Source organism: Lactuca sativa, chromosome 1 (genome assembly GCF_002870075.4).
Source record: "Lactuca sativa cultivar Salinas chromosome 1, Lsat_Salinas_v11, whole genome shotgun sequence".
In the NCBI taxonomy this organism is placed as follows: Eukaryota; Viridiplantae; Streptophyta; class Magnoliopsida; order Asterales; family Asteraceae; genus Lactuca; species Lactuca sativa.
In genome coordinates, this window is record NC_056623.2 from 99,766,615 (window position 1) to 99,780,173 (window position 13,559).

At 34.4% G+C, this 13,559-nt stretch overlaps 1 non-coding gene across 1 annotated transcript; it reads left to right on the forward strand.

Moving 5' to 3' along the window:
- Positions 1 to 11,228: 11,228 nt before the first annotated feature.
- LOC111899487 (small nucleolar RNA R71) lies at positions 11,229 to 11,335 on the forward strand. Its single transcript, XR_002852938.1, has one exon. It is a non-coding gene; the product is annotated as a small nucleolar RNA R71 (small nucleolar RNA).
- The last annotated feature ends 2,224 nt before the right edge of the window (positions 11,336 to 13,559 follow it).

A 13,559-nucleotide genomic window follows, 5' to 3' on the forward strand; every position in this document is an offset into this window, starting at 1 on the left:
ACTACGAATGTGAACATTACATACATGAGTTTTAGTATGTTGATTCATGCTTTTGTGCCTGAAAAAAAAAACTTTGAGTGTTATAATATTTGATTATTTTGCATGAAGTTTGGGAAAACCTACTGAAATATATATTAAGGAAAGTGAAACTTTACACGATCTACAATGATTTCCATGAACGTTGATTATCAATTCTCTTGTGGGTTAATGAATTAAATATATTTTTTGATTTATATATATTTAATCATTAAGTTTATTTTTCATTAATATTTATCCTTTCAACTTGTTTAATTGTACATATTTAGTCTTTATGACCGGCTACTTCAGATAAATCGGAAAAAATTGACATAAAAGGGTAATATATTTTTTATTTTGTACACATTTAGTACTTAATATATATTTTTTTGCATATTTAGTCCTTAATATTTTTTGTTGCAAAATAAATTTTTCTTGTTTTTGTATACATTCCATAGTTATGATCGAATTTTTTAGTTTTTTTTCATAAGATTCTACTTGGGACAATCATTAATAAGGTATTCGGGGATGTTTATGTATATGGTCACCGCTGCCTCGGCTGTTTGGTTGCTTAGTTCTTATGGTTTGGCTTAAGACTTGTGTTCTGAACGTCAAAACTTATTCAAACGATCATAGATTTTAACGATCTTTATATCCACACGTTTGTATTTGAGTCTACTACAAATTTTATTTAGATTACTTTCGTTAAAAGTAATATATGCTTACTTATGATCTTTATATCCATGTGTTTTTTATAAATGTATGTATGAATTTTTTATTTTATAAAATCGTAGTTACAAATATATTGTTTTTTTAACAGGAATAATTTAAATGAAAGTTGTAGTAGAATCAAATACTAACGTGTGGATATAAAGACCGTTAAAATCTGTGATCGTATGAAGAAGTTACGACGTACAAAACACAAGAACTAAACAACCAAACAGTCGATGTCGCGGTGACCATATGCATTAACAACCCCAAACACCTTATTAATGATTGTTCCACATAATATGTCATGAGAGAAACCTAAAAAACGTTCATAAGTATTGAATGTGTATAAAAACAACAAAGACTTATTTTGCAAAAAACATATATTAAGGACTAAATGTACAAAAAAATATTAACGACTAAATGTGTACAAAATAAAAAATATATTACCCTTTTAAGTTATTTTTTCCGGCTTACCTGAAGTAGCCGGTCATAAGGACTAAATGTGTACAGTTAAACAAGTTGAAGGGGGTAAATGTGGACGAAAAAAAACTCGATGACTAAATGTGTACAAATCAAAAAACATATTACCCTTTTAAGTCATTATTCATATTGAATGTATAAAAAAACAACAAAAATTTGTTTTGCAAAAAAAATATATTAAGGACTAAATGTACAAAAAAAAATATATTAAGGATTAAATGAGTACAAAATAAATAATATATTATCATTTGAAGTCATTTTTCCGGTTTATCTGAAGTAGCCAGCCATAAGGACTAAATGTGTACAGTTAAACAAGTTGAACGGATAAATGTGGACGAAAAAAAACTCGATGACTAGATGTGTACAAATCAAAAAATATATTACCCTTTTAAGTCATTATCCCTTTTCTTATTGATATTCAAATAACCATATCTAATGTTATAAAGGAAATATCTATTTTAGTGTTTTTGTCTTATTCGTTTGGTAAGATAATGTAGTCTTTATCTTTAGTTTAAACTTTCCTTGCTACCTAAGCTGTAGCCTGTGTTATAGGAGTTCTGATACGTTTATTTTATGTATTATTAGTTTTAAATTTATATAAAAAAATCAAATCTCAACTAGTTTTAAAACACAAATGGACAATGTACCTAGTCGTGAAGTAATACAGTATAAGGTAAGAAAGGGTGTCAGAATTCAAGGGAAACATGTATGATTTTGATTCAAATAAATAAGGTTACAATTAAACTAAATACATAAAAGTAAATAGGGGGTTTTGTTTAAAATATTAAACTTGTTTAAACACTCAAATTAAGCAAACAAAAGCAAAGAACTAGTTTAAAGCAGTAAATTTGAAGTACTTATATTAGAATACATATCCTCCACGTTTGTATGTTTGACTTGTTAGAATGCAATGGATTAATGAGTTGGTTACTGAATTTTATGACTAGTTATCTTGGTTGAAATTCCTAGTACTAATGATTAATGAACATCTAATCTCAGTGATCATGCAATTAGTGAGCACAAAATCATTTAAATAAATTCAACTATGAATGATATGATCTAATGATTTCTTACGAATTATCAAGAAAATAAAGCATAGTATGTATAACTATAATTTCTTAACACAACCAAAGTAAATAATTTATATTACCTAACCCTACAATGGGATAAATCTCTAGTCATAAGTGTCGGTGCTGGTGGTCAGTGTGTAGTGTTTGACTTAACTGATTATAAGATGTGACCTTACAAAATCATCTAAAAATATGGTAAAATAGTTGGGGTTAATTCGCCATTCTATATTCATGCTTCTAACTATCCCAAGCAGATGCAGGTGAAGGACACTCTTACAAATAACAGTTATGGTGATTGTGCACAAAAAATATATACTAGTTTTAAATTTATAACCTAACAAAACTTTAACTAACTATACACTTATACGCAGTGTACCTATTTGGATTATAGAATAGTTTAGATAAGTCGGATGTCGAACACAGGGAACAAAATTTAATTAACTAATATAACTACTTCTAATTAAACTAAGAAAACAAACTTAAAGTGGGGGGGGGGGGGGGGGGGTTACTGATTTTGCAAGATCAAAAGAACCTAAATTAACTATGAACAAAAAAACAGCTAAGCAAGAAAATAGAATGAAATTACTTTAAGATTTAAAGAGTACTTCTATTTAGATCTGATTTTCCCTTCTCCTATGGTTGATATCTAATGGATAGAATATATTGATTATCAATTCATTAAGTAGCTTTTCTGATTAAATATCTAGATATACCAATTTATGAATTACCTTGCAATGATCAAGCACAGGTTAAACACAAAACTGATAATAAGAACAACTTGCACTATGAATGATGAATCTAATAGTTACTTCCCTATGATCAAATTATGCAACCAATCATAAATTAAGATTATTTATGCTCTCTAACACAGTTAAAGTTAGTAGCTTCAATTACCTAATCTAAGATGTGATTAATCCTAGGTCTAGCAATTTAATGATCATAAACCACTAGGAAAACAAGTTCATGCAAATAGAATGATCATCTACTACACTAAACTCATATCAAGGCATACAAAGGATATAACTAAAACATGTTAGGGTTTTGATTATCAAACACAAGTAAAATTAACATATAAATCATCCACACATTGAAATCAACACATAAGGATCACGTTCATCTTCTCCAAATAGAAGTATAAGGTTTTTAGCCTCTCATCATAATAGAAAAACAAACATAAACAATGCAAATAAGACAATACATTAGCAAACCGAGTAGTGTATGTAAAATTCTTCTAAATCTCTTCAACTCTTGAGCTCCAATCAATTCCCGGTCTTATCCAAGGTTTCCAGAGGGTTTTAGTCACAATTCCTCTCAGAAAATCGGCTAGAAGTCCCCCCATTTGACCTAGTGTTCGTGTATATATATATATATATATATATATATATATATATATATATATATATATATATATATATATATATATATATATATCTGATCACTGATGTGTGTTGAATGCACTCGTTTTGATCTTACTTTTTAATATAAATTAGACACACAAAAGGCAGTGAACCCGTCGATTGGTGGTATAGTTTAGCAAGCAGGGTATCGAACACAGGGAACGGAAATTAAGCTAATTACTAATATTATCTAAAAAACAAGCAATAAAAGAAAGGTTTTTCTCTAGTTTTGCAAGACTAGAAACTTAAATACTTAATCAATACTCAACTAAGCAACTAACAACTAAGCAAATGAAAATCAACTAAATTCAATAATGAGAAAGATTTCTACTTAGGTTTTGAATCGTTTATTCCTATGGTTGATTTTATGACAAGTGCAATGGATTAATTAGCATTGGCTATCAATTAGTGTGATTAGGTTCACGTTCGCTATTACTAATCCTTAGAAAACAAATCAATCTAAGCAGTGATCAGGTGATTAAATTAATAGATTTTCTAGTTTATTAATTCGGGTTAAGTAATACTTGTAGTAGTTAATCAAATAACTAATTCAATTAACCTCTTGCTGATGGTTCGTCACACAAGCTTACACATTAATTTTCCTATTTTCTAGTTAACCCTAGTTTCATGTTCGCTATTCCTAGGAATATAACAATGTTTTCACATAAATCATATGAGATTAGCAATTAAGAGATGTTCATGCAACTTAATATGTTGGTTAATTAACAGAAAATAGTTGTAATTAACACATAAGGATCTTTAACAAGCTTAACAAAACAAAATCACCAAATTATATTAATCCAATCATAAAATCAAACCATATTCATAAAGTCATCTATCCTAAACAGAATTTATGAGTTTTTAGCTCATAATTAAAGCAGAAAACAACTCAAAAACGAAATTAATTGATGCAAACATAGTTCAAACAAAAGATTAGGTAAAGAGTACACTTGATTTGCCTTGATCTTCCCAAAATCGAATGATTAAACTTGATCTTCGAGTTCCAAAGCTTCAGCAGCAACTTGAATTGTAATTTTATCCCCAAGGGTTCCAGAGAGAAGTCCCAAATTCGTGAATTAAAGTCCCTTATATAGTTTCTGGAAACAGGGGCTACTCGTCGAGTCCATAGACCGACTTTGTGAGTCCACCACTTAATCTTTGTATACAATAAGGACTATTGTTTGTTCGCGAATCATCGAGCCTACTTGGCGAGTAGGCACCCAACTCGCCGAGTTCTTTAGGGTTTTTTTTCTTTCTTTCTTATCTCTTCAATTCCCCAGCTTCCTATCGCTTTTTTTGCTTCCTTTTGCTTCTGAGCTCATCTTTTAGGCTACAAATACATTTTAAACATATTTAAGTAACTTTTGTTCATAATTTGTAATAAAATAACCAAAAAGTATTAAGATTTAACACAAAATATATGACTAATTATGCACATATCAAAATACCCCACACTTGACTTTTGCTTGCCCCCAAACAAAACTGAATTTTAAACATACTAACATCACATAAAACAATCCCAATCAAACCCAGTTATTATGCTAAGACCGCAACACATGCATTTGTGTCTAAAATGTTTCCTAAGGACCCCCTCCCTCAATTCTAAATACTAATAATCTTCATAAACACCCGCCCACTTCTTTTGAAAAATGCTCATTTTATGCATCCCTCCGAATCCATCCGCAGAAAACTTCCTAACCTCAAGGTATTTTTGGTCCAGCAACCCAAGCATAAATAATCTAGAAAATTACAACTTTTTTTTCGATACGACTATGGAGCTCTTTAGAATTCTTCACTTCTTTGATAATTTGATCTTTGATTTCTTTGAATTCACCACCTTTTTGATTTTTGGTATCTTCAACTTTTGATCTTCATACTTTGACTGCTCCAAAATTCTAACAACTTTTTTTTTGTAATTCTCTCTCTTTTTTTAACATGTAACTCACTTTTTTTTCTCTCAATACCTACATGCTTAAGCATGGGCGCTCAACTTTAACCTTTATTGGTTAAAGGTATTAGTCATCCTGGATACATTTCAAGTACACGATGCTAAACATATTGCACTCCTCAAACTAAGCGAGGTTATGTTTTGTCCTATGAGTTCACTAGAATAAAGGAGGCCACAAATGCACTAGAACGTATATAGGCTCAACTAAACATTCATAAAATCATTAAACACAATACTAGCATGGTATCTAATTGCTTTTACCAAAGATTTCTAAATTAGCCTTAGCAATTTTTATGCAAAAATTTCAAAAATTTAAAATTTAACTAAAATTTCAACTAATGTAACCAACCCACTACCCCACACTTAATTTATGCAATGTCCCCATTGCATGTTAAAACAATTAAAGAACAATAAAATAAAGAGAGAATTGGAACAAACTCCCCTGAGATAGTAGTGGCGAGGTTGATCTTCTTCTTTTGAGCTACATCTTCAATTGACTTTAGACATGGGAACAACTCATCCATGTCTTGGGTGTCAAAATCTCGAGTGGTACAACTCCAAATATGCAGAAAAAAAACTCTTGAAAATGCTCGGAAAATGATCTTCAAAGAACATAACTAATGGCCGTATCAAGTGTGGTCAAATAGGGAACTTGAAAAAAAATTATCGAGTGACTCGACGAGTAGATATGCTAACTCGCTGAGTTGTAGCATGACTGGCAGAAAAGTCGCGAAATTCCACATGGACTCGTCGAGTCCATAAGATGCACTCGGCGAGTAGACCGTTGTGTGAAAAAAAAAACTTGTATTCTTCTCAGATTCGTTTCTGATGTATGGGGGTAATATAAACTAATACTTTCCCTCATTTCTCTTCAGTAAATACTCTATAACCTTCTTCATTGCCGGACTCAACCTTGGACTTTAAAACTTCTATTCTTTCGTCTAGACTCGATTCTTCACGCTATATTCTCTTACACTCTATACTCTTTCACTCCACTCTTTTATCCAAATTCTGAAAATACCAGAGGCAAACACGCGTAATAAAAAGGAAAAACAATCAATCCTAAAAATTACTAAACATTCAAAACAACTTAAAACAAATAAACAAACCAAACAAAATAAAAATTCTTTCAAAGAAACCACACAATCAACTAAAAATAGAAAGGATAAATCAATCTTCATCTCCATCCTCATCATCACCAACACCGCTTCCTCCGGCTTCGCTCCGTCTTTGGCTCGCTCTCTTATCCCAACTCTGTACATATGGATACTCTGGCCCAGGTCTTGGTGTAATATTCATTTGATGAAACAAATAAACAAATGACTTATTATGATAGTTCATGCTCTGACCAAGATCATCTTGGTACCTTCTCAATTCCACGTTGTACCAGTCCATCGACAGCTCATCATCCACCGGAATTACCGGTGGATCTTCTCGGACAGGCTCATGCCTTGGTCGGACCCACCGACCCGGTTCCTCGGGCGCTAATATTGCATCATTACTAGGGATGGTAACATGGCCACCACCATAATCCTCACCCTCCTATACAACGTGATACTAAAAGGAGGTGTGGGTACCATCATCAAATAGTTACCGGACCCTTGCTCCAATATCCTAAACATCCTTGCCAATCGAGTCACAAACATTCCACCATTGATCTTAGAAGTGATTCTCTCCTTAACCGCCCATTCCCCCAAGTATCTAGCCAAGCAATAAGGAAGGTTACAAAATATGTCGGAAGTGATAATGCTCCACAAATAGAAGATGTTGAGGTTTGGAACCTTGTCATCGTCCTTACGCATGTTGATGGTGCTTACAACAAGGGGGTGGATCAAACGGTGGTTGGGAGAACGGATACTCCCTTCTTGAGCGGAAGATGGTATATGAACACGGTTAGCAATAGTATTCCACTAAGTAGAAGCAACCACTTCCTCAGGTAGATCTCTATGGCAGTTCTCCAAAAATACCCCAAAAGCTTTGGACATTACCACAGATTGACCATATATTCCTAGCCTCCAACCAAGCTCGGTTATGCTACATCGGAGAGTTTCCCCGCCAAGACAGAAAGTTAGGACCCCAGGATTGTAGTAATCGCTACCACCTTGGAAGGAGACGGTTGAGAAAAATTCCCAGCACAACTCTTGGTATACTGGTTCCTGGATTGTGAAAAGTTGGTTCCACCCATCACATGTAACCATCACCCCATTATGCATATAAAGGTCTTGACCAAGAACGGGGTTAATTCCTCCTCCAATACTAACTGTCCAATCCAATGCCAATCAATATCATTGGGCACATAGATCTCTTTCCTCATCAATATCTCCAATTTCTTCTTGGCTCGGACTAGTGATGATTTGGATGTGATTTGAGGAAAATTTAACCACGGAATATCCCTATGTCCGCTTCCATGAGAGCTTTGGCCCCTCATTGACATTTTTCTCTACAAAACCAAACCCAAAACACACAAACATAACATAGAAAAATTAAAAATGAAAAAATTAAGTGTCACTGCAACATGGACTCGTCGAGTCCATGAACCTACTCGGCGAGTAGCATGAACAGTTCATCGCGATTCTATGTTTAGATTTAGATCAAATCATCCATCAAAAATCCAAATTTTTTCTAGGGGTTTGTTTAGGGATGTCTATCAAACATAAATTCATAAGAAAATTTAACTATAACAACCTAACTCATCCAAAATCAAATCCCTAAAAATCCAAGTCAAGTTCAAAATCGGGATTTCTACAAATTCTGGTCATTATTCTACAAAGATTGGGACTTTAAGAAGATTAGAAGTAAAAGATGTTACCTTTTGATGGAAATCTGAAGAAATCACAAGAAATTGAAGGTGAATGCTTAAGAGGCGATTTGCTCGTCGAGTGTTATGGTGGCTATGAATGCGACTAAAGTTTACCAATTAGGGTAAAAACCATAATTTCACAGATTGTAAAAATATTTTTTTCTGATTAAAACATGGACTCTCCGAGTAGGGGTACCTACTCGTCGAGTAGATGCGCGATTCTGCAAAATTGTCATGATTTTTCAAATGGACTCGCCAAGTAAGAATTCAGACTCATCGAGTGTTTGACTATGTGTAAAAATTTATGAGAAATTTTTGTGTTCTTTAAATTTATGCCACCATACCCCACACTTAAGCTTTACTTGCCCTCAAGCAATCATTTTAAACAAAGAAGAAGATTAAGATAGATAAATCCTAAGAAAAACTAATAAAAGACGAAAAATAAAATGAAAAAGAGAAGCTAAAAGAAAGCAAAGTCTAAGATCGGGTTGCCTCCCGAAAGCGCTTCTTTTTGAGTAGTCGTTAGCTGGACTCCTTCCCGCTCTACTTTTCAGCGGCTTCATCCATCGGGAATTCCTGCTTAATCCTTTGTGCTTTATACTTCATTTTGTAAGCATGGATTCTTCTCTTATATGCCTTCTTCAACTCCTCCTTTCTTCTTTTGGTATCATTACCTTCACATTTACGCTTTGTCCCCTTACCATATTTCTTCTTCCTTTCTTCTACCATGTGCCCCATTGTATCCATTCCTCCTTTATCTACCTCGATCGCCTTTTCAATCATCATCTCATCATCACTCAAGGTGAATACTTCTTCCTCATTTTCTTCATATGCTTGAGAATCCGGTGATTTAAATGTGAATATTTAAAAATTTGTAGAAACTGAAGCGCGAGGCTTTGTTCTTGTGGTTAGCTTATCCCTTTTTTCTTCTTGACATATCGGGTTTAATCTAGTAGAAAAGCTATGTTCTTCAATTTCCAAAACCTTAGCGTCCTTGTCATCCTTATTCTCATCAACTTGAAGTTCTTCTTCATTTTTCAAATTCTTTTCATCAAGTTTTGAGGTTATTTCTTCAAAGTTGTCCTCAACTCCTTCAAGTAACCTTTCCAATTCCTTTAAATCGCCTTGAGCATCAAACTCTTTATCTAAAGAATATTGCTTTGCATTATCTTCTTCCAAAAGTGCTAACTCTCTCTCTAGCAATTCATCACCCAATTCCATTGATGAGGTTTTATCTTCAATTGATTTTTCATGCTCCTTTTCTTGATTAGTGACAAAAGCAACCGAATCATCCCCCACCTTAAGTGTAAGTGTTGATTCCCGCATATCAACTATGGCACATGCGGTATCAAAAATGGTCTTCCAAGGATGATTGGAATCTTGGGGTCCTCTTCCATGTCCACAACTACAAAGTCAATAGGAAACACCAACTTGTCTACCTTTATTAGAAGGTCTACACAAACTCCTTTCGGATGGACCACCGTTTTATCAACTAAATGGATAGTCATGTGCATAGGTTTAAGTTCTGGAAGGTTTAACTTTTTGAAGAAAGAGTAGGGCATAATATTGATACTAGCCCCTGAATCAGCTAACGCCTGAGTAGTAAACAAATTTCCAAATTGGCAAGGTATAGTGATGCTTCCCGGATCACCCATCTTTTCTGGAAGTTCATTCAACACTATTTCCGAAACTTCTTCCATGTTCTTTCTGTTTGTGAGAAGCTCTTTAAGCAAGGATGCATACTTTTGCGTGTGAAGGAGTGTTTCAACAAATGGGTTGTTCGCTTGAAGTGCCCTTAAATGATCTATGATCTTCTTACACTCTTGTATCTTCTTATTCTGAATGGTTCAGCCTGGGAATGGTAATCGTGGCTGATATGGCTTTAAATATGAAGGATTTTTGCTAGCAGGCTACGGACTCGTCGAGTCCATTTTATGTACTTGTCGAGTCGATGTCACAATTTGCGATTCTGGACTTGTTTCTGCATCTTCAAGCTCCACTTTTGCTTCCACTTCATGGATTGGCTTCAGAGGATAAAAATTATTTTCAGACACATGTGCTATTCTCGGGTTCTTTTTGGGATTACCTGGAAGTTCACCAGTTGCTCTTTGGTTGACTTGTTGTGCGAGTTGGCCTATTTGTTTCTCAATATTAAGAATGGAGGCTTGTTGGTTTCTCATTAACGCTTGTTGCTCTTTCATTATGAGTTGTTGTTCTCTTATTGCAACATTGGTTTCGTTGTGTCTTTTCTCGGACGCAGCTGCAAGTCCTGTGAGCATATCTTCAAAATCTAGCTTCTTCTCTTGTACTGGTTCCTCTTTTTGGAAAAAACCCCTTGTCTTCATTTTATATTTCTCCTTCTTAGCCTTTTTATACTCAACATAAGTTAGCCATTCTCTCTTTGGTTTTCGCCAATCTTCGTCGTATTTATTGACACTCGAGTAACACACTTGCGCCTTCCAGTTCCCATTCTCATCAAGATCGCAATCCCTTATAAGGTGAGGTACGCTACAATTTTCACACCCCACTCTAATGGCATGGATGGATTGGTCCATCTTAGTCATCCTTCGCTCCATATTCTCCAATTTCGCCATCACAAATGTCATGCTATCATTCACAAAGTTCACCACCCCTTGATTCAATCCGTGCCTTGGTTATGATATTATCTAGAGTGCTTAGATAATTCTTTAATGAGTCTTTTAACTTCAGCCGAATTTTTCTTCGTTAAAGGGTCTTGAGAGTCGAGTAATTATCTAGTAGTGACATTTACTCCATCATAGAAGGTTGACACTTCTTGTTGCATATTGAGGTCATTTTGTGGGCAATTCCTTAGTAGACCTTTGTAGCGCTCCCATGCTTCGAATAAAGACTCTCCCACTTGTTGCTCAAAATTGGCAATGGCCTTCTTGAGTTTAGCAATTTTAGATGGTGGACAAAATTGTTCCAGAAACTCCTCATGCATCTTATCCCATGTAGTAATCTCTCCCGGTGGTAGTGTTTTTAACCAATCCTTTGTAGCCCCTTTAAAAGTAACAGGGAGCATCCTCAATAACATCGTCTCTATAGGTACAGTTGGAATGTTGAAGTAGTAGGCGATGTCGTTAACTTCATCAAGGTGCTTGTATGCATCTTCATAATCCTTTCTGGTGAAAGGAATCTCCTTCAATGCAGTAAGGATGTGCCCCTTAAGTTCAAACGTGGTAGTGGCTGGTATGGCAGGTTGCACAAGCCCCGAACTAGTGTTGTCTCAAATCCTCTTTTTGTATGCCTCCATCTAAAGGTCGGCAATGTTGGCAATGGTGTTTTCGGGTTCTCCTTCGTGATCAATCTCTTCAAAATCGGTAATGCTTTCCTCCTTCTCGGTCTCGTACTCGGTTTCTTCTTTCGTGTTGATGGATTCCCCCACTTTCTTTCCCTTCTTCTTGCTAAAAACCGATTTAGGACTCTTGAAAGGTGACTTCTTCGGAGTATCTTCTTCGGTCATGTCCTTGTTCTTGCGAAACGATGATTCTGGGTTTTCAAGTGGTGGAATCAAGGATGAATTTGATCCACGGGTCATAAACAATCTTCAATAAACAGAAGACCACGTGTAAAAAGAATAAAATAAACTAAAAAACGAAACTGGAAAATTGCCTTGGACACGTCGAGTCGGTGCGAACGGACTCGACGAGTTCAAGGTTAAAACAGAAAAAAAAATTTTAAACGAAATTTCTAAAAGAAAAGAAACTAAAACTTAAACCTAATTAAAACTTTTCCTAAAGCAGTAACTTTGTGCAAGAAAATATTACACAAAGGATCGAGAACACTAGTAATCAAAATAAATTTAGAACCGTTCCCCGGCAACGGCGCCAAAAACTTTGATGTGTGTTGAATGCACTAGTTTTAATCATACTTTTTAATATAAATTAGACACACAAAAGGCAGTGAACCTATCGATTGGTGGTATAGTTTAGCAAACAGGGTATCGAACACATGGAATGACAATTAATCTAATCACTAATATTATCTAAAAAACAAGCAATAAAAGAAAGGGTTTTCTCTAGTTTTGCAAGACTAGAAACTTAAATACTTAATCAATACTCAACTAAGCAAATGAAAATCAACTAAATTCAATAATAAGAAAGACTTCTATTTAGGTTTTGAATCGTTTATTCCTATGGTTGATTTTATGACAACTGCAATGGATTAATTAGCATTGGCTATCGATTAGTGTGATTAGGTTCACGTTCGCTATTAGTAATCCTTAGAAAACAAATCAATCTAAGCATTGATCAAGTGATTAAATTATTAGATTTTCTAGTTTATTGATTCGGGTTAAGTAAGACTTGTCGTAGTTAATCAAATTACTATTTCAATTAACCTCTTGCTGATGGTTCATCACACAAGATTACACATTAATTTTCCTATTTTCTAGTTAACCCTAGTTTCACGTTCGCTATTCCTAGGCATATAACAATGTTTTCACATAAATCATATGAGATTAGCAATTAAGAGATGTTCATGCAACTTAATATGCCGGTTAATTAACAGAAAATAGTTGTAATTAACACATAAGGATCTTTAACAAGCTTTAAACAAAATCACGAAATTAAATTAATCCAATCATAAAATCAAACCATATTCATAAAGTCATCTATCCTAGACATAAGTTACGAGTTTTTAGCTCATAATTAAAGTAGAAAACAACTCAAAAACGAAATTAGTTGATGCAAACATAGTTCAAACAAAAGATTGGGTAAAGAGTACACTTGATTTGCCTTGATCTTCCCAAAATCGAATGATTCAACTTGATCTTCGAGTTCCAGAGCTTCAGCTGCAACTTGAATCGTAATTTTATCCCCAACGGTTCCAGAGAGAAGTCCCAAATTCGTGAATTAAAGTCCCTTATATATTTTCTAAAAACAGGGGCTACTCGTCAAGTCCATAGACCGACTCGGCGAGTCCACCTCTTAATCTCCGTATACGATAAGGACTATTGTTTGTTCGCGAATCTTCGAGCCTACTCGGTGAGTAGGCACCCAACTCACCGAGTTCTTCAGGGATTTTTTTTTCTTTCTTCTTTCTTTAGTTCCTAAGCTTCCTATCGCTTTTTCTGCTTCCTTTTGCTTCCGAGCTCATCTTTTAGGCTACAAATACAT